The sequence below is a fragment of the Triticum dicoccoides genome, chromosome 7A, assembly GCF_002162155.2.
Source record: "Triticum dicoccoides isolate Atlit2015 ecotype Zavitan chromosome 7A, WEW_v2.0, whole genome shotgun sequence".
Lineage (NCBI taxonomy): Eukaryota > Viridiplantae > Streptophyta > Magnoliopsida > Poales > Poaceae > Triticum > Triticum dicoccoides.
In genome coordinates this window covers 544202838-544211312 of record NC_041392.1, presented here as the reverse complement: position 1 = coordinate 544211312, position 8475 = coordinate 544202838, and positions in this window count along the sequence as shown.

The following is an 8475-nucleotide window of genomic DNA, read 5'->3' as shown; positions in this document are numbered from 1 at the left end:
ATTGAACAAGGTAACGGATACCGACGATCGAATCTCGGGCAAGTACAATACCACTGGACAAAGGGAATTGTATACGGGATTGATTGAATCCTCGACATCGTGGTTCATCCGATGAGATCATCGTGGAACATGTTGGAGCCAACATGGGTATCCAGATCCCGCTGTTGGTTATTGGCCGGAGAGTTGTCTCGGTCATGTCTGCATGGTTCCCGAACCCGTAGGGTTTACACACTTAAGGTTCGGTGACGCTAGAGTTGTTATGGGAAATAGTATGTGGTTACCGAAGGTTGTTCGGAGTCCCGGATGAGATCCCGGACATGACGAGGATCTCCGGAATGGTCCGGAGGTGAAGATCGGTATATTGGACAAAGGGTATTGGAGTCCGGAATTGTTCCGGGGGTACCAGGTGATGACCAGCGTGTCCAAAAGGGGTTTCGGAGGCCCCGACAAGCGTTGGGGGGCCTTATGGGCCAAGGGGAGAGGGCGCATTAGCCCACTAAGGGGCTGAGCGCCCCTCCCACCCCATCTCACGTAACCAGGAGAGGTGGGGGCGCCACCCCTAGGGCAGCCGCCCCTCCCAGCTTGGGGGGCAAGTTTCCTAAGGGGTGGGTGCGCTCAAACCCATCTATGGTTTCCCCTGTGGCTGCCGCCCCTCCCCTAGGGAACCCTAGGGCGCCTCCCCCTCCTCCCTTCCCACTATATATAGTGAGGGAGAGAGAGGGCAGCCGCACCCTTCCCCTGGCGTAGCCCTCTTCCTCCTCCAACACCTCATCCTCCTCCGTAGTGCTTGGCGAAACCCTGCCGGAGAACCACGAGCTCCATCACCACCACGCAGTCGTGCTGTCGGAGTTTTCCCTCAACTTCTCCTCTCACCTTGCTGGATCAAGAAGGAGGAGACGTCTCCAAACCGTACGTGTGTTGAACACGGAGGTGCCGTCCGTTCGGCGCTAGGATCATCAGTGATTTGGATCACGACGGGTACGACTCCATCAACCCCGTTCACTTGAATGCTTCCGCTTAGCGATCTACAAGGGTATGTAGATGCACTCTCCTTCCCCTCGTTGCTAGATTACTCCATAGATTGATCTTGGTGATGCGTAGAAAATTTTGAATTTCTGCTACGATCCCCAACAAACCCAACCGCGCCTTTGATTACGGCGCTTGGAGATAAGCAAGTTTTACCAGGCTGGTGGGGACACATAATCGCATCCACCCATATAAGGGGATAAGGATCCACCTTTTCACCCACGCCTTCTTCCTCCTCTGCCTATCCATTCTTGCGCACTCGAGCTCCAGCGCCCAAGTCCGCACCACCACCTCGACCTTCTCCAGTCATGTCCGGAGTGGGAGGCAAGTGGATGGTCTCCTCTGTCACGGAGGGACACATAAAAAAGCTGAGGAAGGCCGGATATCTGGCCAGCGACATCGTGCACCGACTCCCCGAGAAGGGGCAGCTCATCCCCACTCCTAGGCCCCATGAGAGGGTGGTATTTCTCCCCCATTTCCTCCGCGGACCGGGCTTCCCTCTGCATCCATTTGTCCGGGGGCTCATGTTCTACTACGGCCTGGATTTCCACGATCTGGCCCCGTACTTCATCCTCAACATCTCGACGTTTATCATCGTGTGCGAGGCTTTCCTCCGCATCCGCCCTCATTTCGGCTTATGGCTAAAGACCTTCAACGTCAAGCCGAAGGTGGTGCGCGGCAGCCAGGCGGAGTGCGGCGGTGCCATGGTTGGCAAGATGGCCAACGTCCTGTGGCTCGAGGGCTCCTTTGTGGAGACCCTGAAGGGGTGGCAATCAGGGTGGTTTTACATCACCGAACCATGCGACCCCGAATGGGTCGCAGCCCCCGAGTTTCGGTCCGGCCCCCCTACGCAGCTCACCTCCTGGAAGGAGACCGGCCTGTCGTGGGGTAAAAAAGGAGAGCTGACCGGACTCCAGACGTGCATCCAAACCCTGGTGGACAAGAAGCTCAAACTTGTCAATGTAGTCCAGGTTATGCTCATCCGCCTGATCCTCCCGTGTCAACGACGGGCCTTCAATCTATGGGAGTTCGATCCGGCGCAGCATCAAACTCTAAACAGGCTCTTCGACACGACGTACGAAGATGCCTGGAGGATGCTTTTCAAGGGCGCCGAGGCTCCCGCATCCACTGCCGAGGATCGCGGATTCAGTACTCAGCATCATGCTCATGCGGTAGGCTGCTTTTGTCCCTTTGCAGGGTATCAGTTTTTCATAGTTTGACTCTATGCGGGATCTGAGTTCCCTTATCTTTGACAGGATTGGGTGGTGACATCCGGACAGATCAACTGTCCGGATCCTTTGCCCAAAGGCCCAGTGGACGCTTGCTTGGCGAAGCTGCTGGTTCCGGCGCCCTATGTGGTGCCGGAGAAGAAGGCCACAAAAAGGGCCACGGGGACTCGAAAGAGTGCCCGGTGCCAGGAGGTGTCGGATTCGTCATCCGACGGTCCCGAAGCGCCTTCCTCTCATAAAGACGAGGAGGAAGAAGAAGAGACCTCTCCCCCTCTAGCGAGAGGAGAGAAGAAAAGGAAGGCCGCCCTCTCTGAGGAGGCCGGAGGGTCCAAGAAGGGGAAAACCCTTCCTCCGGACTACTCCACCGACGCCGCCGCCGACGAAGAGGAGTGGCAGCCCAGGGCCAAGCCCCTGGCGAAATCGTAAGTATCCGAATATCGGAGTGACTCATAGTATTTGTTTATTGCACAGCTTTCCCTTATGTCGAATGTGTTTATGCAGCCCACCCAAAGACCGGCTCGACGCGTTGTCGAGCGGCTCACTGGACTCGTTGGAGGTGAACTCGCTTCCGACGGCTCCCCCCCTGTCCTATGGGCGACACCGAAGTGTTGTCCCAACAGGTCCCAAGCAGGGAGGAGGTGGTCCTGGAGGCGCCGCAAGGCGACCTCACGGACTCCAGGAGTAAAGGGGAGGAAACCTCCCAGGGCTCCAAGTCCGGCTTAAGGCCGGACACAGCTCCGGAATCTTCAAAGGTTCCAGAGTCCGGCAAGCGACCTCCTTCCAAGAGGAGCAAGCCTACCGTGCCGGTGACCTCCGTCCAACCGGAGGCGCTCCAAGGTGCCTCCATCGACAAGGGGCACTGCACTATTATGAGTGCGGTGATCCAGAAGGTTCAGTCCGCCAAAAGCGGACTGACTGAAGCTTGTACAAGCCTTTTAACAGGCTTTGAGGTAAGTAAAGAATGTTCAAATAATATTACCGCATAGACAGTAGCCCCTGATGCTCTATTGGGCGTTCGGGAAGAAAAGCCGAATAGAGGATCAAAGAATTCACAGGAGTCTAACAAAAGGAGTCAATATGCGTATGCAGGCTTCTCTGCTAGCGTCCGCCGCACTGACTACGAAAGTGGACGTGCTGAAGCAGAGCCTCGAGAAGTCCGAGCAAGAGCTCGGGCGTGCCAAGAAGCAGCTCGAGGAGAAGGAAGGTAAGAAATACCTTGGTTGAATGTGTATATAAAAAAGGTGCAATTGCAAGAGATGACAGGATTAACATGGCTATTTTGTAGGGGCCACATCTGAGGTGGCGACCCTTAAGCAGGCGCTGCTCGAGGCCGAGAAGAGTGCGGCCGCGGAGCGCACCGAGCAGGAGAGGTATGAGGCCGAGGTTGGCAAGGTGCGGCAAGAGCTCCAGGCTCTCATGAAGAAACATGAGAGTTTGGAGCTTGACTCGAAGACGCGAGCGTCCAAGCTCGCGGCGGCTATTGAAAATGCCAAGTCTGCCAAGGCCGAATCCTAGAAGACCCTCCAGGAGTTGGATGAGGTGAAGAGAATAGCAGCGGGTAAGGCATTTTTTATGCAAAGCAAACACATAAACGTGAGTTACCTGTTACTTACCCGAATCCGGAGCTCTCCAGGAGCGTTCGCAGATCTTCCCCGGAGTGCATCCGATGCCGCCGCATTCTATCGAGCTGAGGAGGGCAGCTCGACGGAGAAGGTGTTCTGGTCTCAGTACGTTGAGGCCGGACACCCCGTGCCCCTGAGCGACCAGCTGAAGCAACTGGTCGAGCTCCACAAGGCGACCGAACAGGCCATGAAGGGCCTCCTAGTTCGGCTGTGGCCTAGAGAGGCTCTGCCTGGGAGCTACTTCGGGCTGGTGCGGCGGTTGGTGGAGGCCTGTCCGAGGCTTGAAGACATCAAGCGCTCCGTCTGCATTGAAGGTGCCCGTAGGGCCCTTGCCCGTGCTAAGGTGCACTGGGGCAAGCTGGATGCGGAGAAGCTTGTGAAGGACGGGCCACCGCCGGGGAAAGAGCATCGCAAGCCCGAGAATTATTATAAGGATGTTCTGAAGGGTGCCCGCCTTGTTGCAGATGAATGTACCAAGGATGTATTTTTTGAGTAAAACCCGCTCGTGTTATCCTGTGCGCTGAAAACTTGTTCATATGCGCTAAGCAATGCTGCTTGAATTTAAAATATTACCTTCTGTGCAGCTGTTTATCAATACTAAGAGATGGCGAGTTGTCGGCTTCTGCCCCCTTGCCGCTAGTGCTGGGGTGTTCGGGGATAAACCTGGGCGCTCTTTTTCCCATATTTGGGTCCTTCGAGGGAGGCGCTCAGCCCAACAAACGAGGCAATCAGACTATAATGCGTGAACACTCTCACTTAGCCATAGAATTTTATAATTTTAAATTTCGGTGAAGCCCCTAGTATTCGGAAGACCGAGTTCGGGGCGCTATCCACGCCTTGGCTGGACAGATCCGACTCCTCGCCCTAAGCGGCATAAGTCTTTAAGGACTCGAAAAGACCTCTCGAACAGCGACCAGCTCTTGCCTCATCATGACGGTCAGTTTTAGCTTTCTCCACTGAGGTGCTCAACCCAGCTCAACCGGGGCACAATCGCAGTGTTTCTCCTAGTGCTACCTTAGCCGATATAGCGAAACGTAAGGCACCAAAACATAGGAGCCGGGCAAACCCAACTATTGACCCAAGACATGATTCGGAGCCGATGCATATAATGCTATAAGTTCGGGGTGCCACACTTGTTAAAGTTTTCGGACTTCTTACACCATGTTGAGGGGTACTGAAGCCCCTGGCGTATTTTGGCCGTACCAAAGTGTACGGGTGCAACATGTCATTAAGGAACATATATATAAAAAAAGGTAATGCAAAAAATGGACAAAAGCTATGCATTGTTCATTAAAATAGCTGCGATCAAAGCAGAATGATACAAGTAATGCGATAAACGAAAAGTTGGACTATTTAACATGTCTGCTCCAGGGGCAAGCTGCGGAATAGTATGCGGAACAGGTATACTGCTCGTGATAGAGACCACCTGGGATTTCCGTAATGCGGCATGGCTTGTCTGCTTCTCTGGTTCTTGCATCGTTTTGTGCAGCAGTTGAACTGCCGAACAGGCCTTCCGAAGAGTAGAGTCCTAAAAGTAAGAGAAAAGTAAAAAATCGGCAGCCCCTGGTGCGGTTTAAGCCGTGTTTTGGGCGTGCCATGATGGTGCCCCTCCCCCTATGCCCATGATATTTCCAGAGCGTAGTTATGGACGCGAAGTACTGGCGTCGCCTTTTTGCGAGGGTTGGGGTTAGGGCCGCATTGCTACGCCTGCTCGGAACGTGCCAGGCGGTCTTGTTGTAGGTTACTCCAGGCGCGCTTGACGGTGTCCGGACGGTTAATGGCCGGACTGGCGAACTGCCTGGAGAGGCCGCTTTGTACTTCCGCTGCAAGGGCCACCGTGTGCTCCTCCATTCGGAGGGAGCGTTCAGTGTTTCCATTGTCCGTAATTACTCCTCGAGGGCCTGGCATCTTGAGCTTAAGGTATGCGTAGTGCGGGAGTGCATTGAACTTGGCGAATGCGGTTCGCCCGAGCAGTGCATGATAACCACTGCGGAACGGGACTATGTCAAAGATTAAATCCTCGGTTTGGAAATTATCCGGAGATCCGAAGACCACTTCAAGTGTGACTGAGCCTGTACAGCTGGCCTCTACACCTGGTATTACGCCTTTAAAGGTCGTTTTGGTGGGCTTGATCCTCGAGGGATCTATGCCCATTTTCCGCACTGTATCCTGGTAAAGCAGGTTCAGGCTACTGCCGCTGTCCATAAGGACTCTAGTGAGATGAAATCCGTCAATAATTGGGTCGAGAACCAATGCGGTGAATCCGCCATGACGGATGCTAGTGGGATGGTCTCTTCGATCAAAGGTGATCGGGCAGGAGGACCATGGGTTGAACTTTGGGGCGACTGGCTCTACCGCGTATACGTCCCTTAACGCGCGCTTCCGCTCCCTTTTGGGGACGTGGGTGGCGTATATCATGTTCATTGTCCGCACTTGTGGGGGAAAACCCTTCTGTCCATTGTTGTTCGGTGGCCAGGGCTCCTCGTCGTCATCGCTATGCAACCCCTTGTCTTCATTGTCGGCACTTAATCTGCCTGCCTGCTTGAACACCCAACAGTCCCTGTTGGTGTGATTGGCCGGCTTTTCGGGGGTGCCATGTATTTGGCATAGGCGGTCGAGTACTTGGTCCAAGCTAGACGGGCCCCCAAGATTCCTTTTGAATGACTTTTTCCGCTGACCGGATTTAGAGCCTCTGAATCCGGCATTAACTGTCGTATTCTTAGCATTGTCGCCGTTGATGCGGCGCTTCTGTTGGTTGCGACGCGACCTACCACTAATATCCCTGGTGTCCGAATGACCAGGGTTCTTGGTCATATTGTTGCTACGAGCAAGCCAGCTGTCTTCTCCCACGCAAAAGTGGGTCATGAGTGCCGTGAGTGCTGCCATAGATTTCGGCTTCTCCTGTCCTAGGTGCCGGGCAAGCCACTCGTCACGGATATTATGCTTGAAGGCTGCTAAGGCCTCTGCATCCGGACAGTCGAGTATTTGATTTTTCTTTGTTAGGAACCGTGTCCAGAATTGCCTGGCCGATTCGTCTGGCTGCTGAATTACGTGGCTTAGGTCGTCAGCGTCTGGGGGTCGCACATAAGTGCCCTGGAAATTGTCGAGGAATGCGGCTTCCAGGTCCTCCCAACAGCTGATTGACCCTGTTGGCAGGCTGTTAAGCCACTGCCGGGCTGGTCCTTTAAGCTTGAGTGGGAGGTATTTGATGGCGTGGAAATCATCACCGCGGGCCATGTGGATATGAAGGAGATAATCCTCGATCCATACCGCGGGATCTGTTGAGCCATCATATGATTCAATGTTTACGGGTTTGAAACCCTCGGGGATTTGATGATCCATTATTTCGTCTGTGAAGCACAATGGGTGTGCGACGCCTCTGTACTGGGCGATATCATGACGTAGCTCCAATGAGCTTTTTCTACTGTGTTCGGCCCTGCCGAATTTGTGACCGGTGTGACGGTTGTCGTCTCGAGCCGTGGGGTGCCTACGCGATCCGTAGATCGATCTTGTTTGCCTTGCCTTGTCCTCCAACATGTCTCGTAAGTCCGGCGCATATTCCTGTGCCTTGGTACAGGGTGCGGCTTGGGTGGAGGGCCATGAGGCCTCTCTGTCGCGGCCACGAGGTGGCCTGTCGGCCGCGTCGAGTGCTTCCTCCTCTAATCGGGGTAGCAACCTGCGCTTCGGGTAGCACTTGGAGGGGCGTTCGGGTTTATGCTCTTCGGCCGCAAGGACTTCAGTCCATCTATCGACTAGCCGATCTTGATCAGCTTTAAGCTGTTGCTGTTTTTTCTTGAGGCTTCTTGTCGTGGCCATAAGCCTACGCTGAAAACGCTCTTGTTCGATGGGATCCTCTGGCACGGTGAATTCGTCGTCGTCGAGGCTTGCCTCGTCTTCGGACGGAGGCATACAATTATTGTCCTCGACCTCTCTGTCGGCCGCTCTCTCATGAGGGCTGGTTTCTCCATCCTCCTGTGCTAAATCTTGCTCGGGGGGATGTTCTTCGGTGCTTTCCGGGGTATTATTATTGCTGGAATCGTCATTTTTGTGTTGGCGGGATTTTGAGCGGCGCCGCTGACGCCGGCGCTTTTGCTGTTTCTTGGAGGGGTCATCCTCCACTATTGCATCGCCCTCTCCCTCTTTTGGGGTGTCCACCATGTATATGTCATATGACGAGGTGGCTTTCCAGGGCCTAGTGGGCGCTGGTTCTTCATCATCTCCTTCATCGGTGTCCATACCGTCGATGTCTTCGGAGTCGAAGTCGAGCATGTCGGTTAAGTTGTCGACAGTGGCTACAAAGTGGGTGGTGGGTGGGTTTTGAATTTCTTCATCGTCCGTACCCCAACCTTGCTGACCGTAGTCCGGCCAGGGCTCTCTTGACAAAGAGAGAGACTTCAGTGATTTCAGGATATCGCCAAAAGGCGAGTGCTGAAAGACGTCCGTGGCCGTGAACTCCATGATCGGCGCCCAATCGGATTCGTTCGGCAGGGGCGTGGAGGGTTCGGAGTCCGGAGAAGAATCCGGCTCCATGGAGTCACGAGTCTTGCAGAGTACGAGGCTGGTGTTCGGCTCAACCGCCATTGGGATCGCAGCCCCCA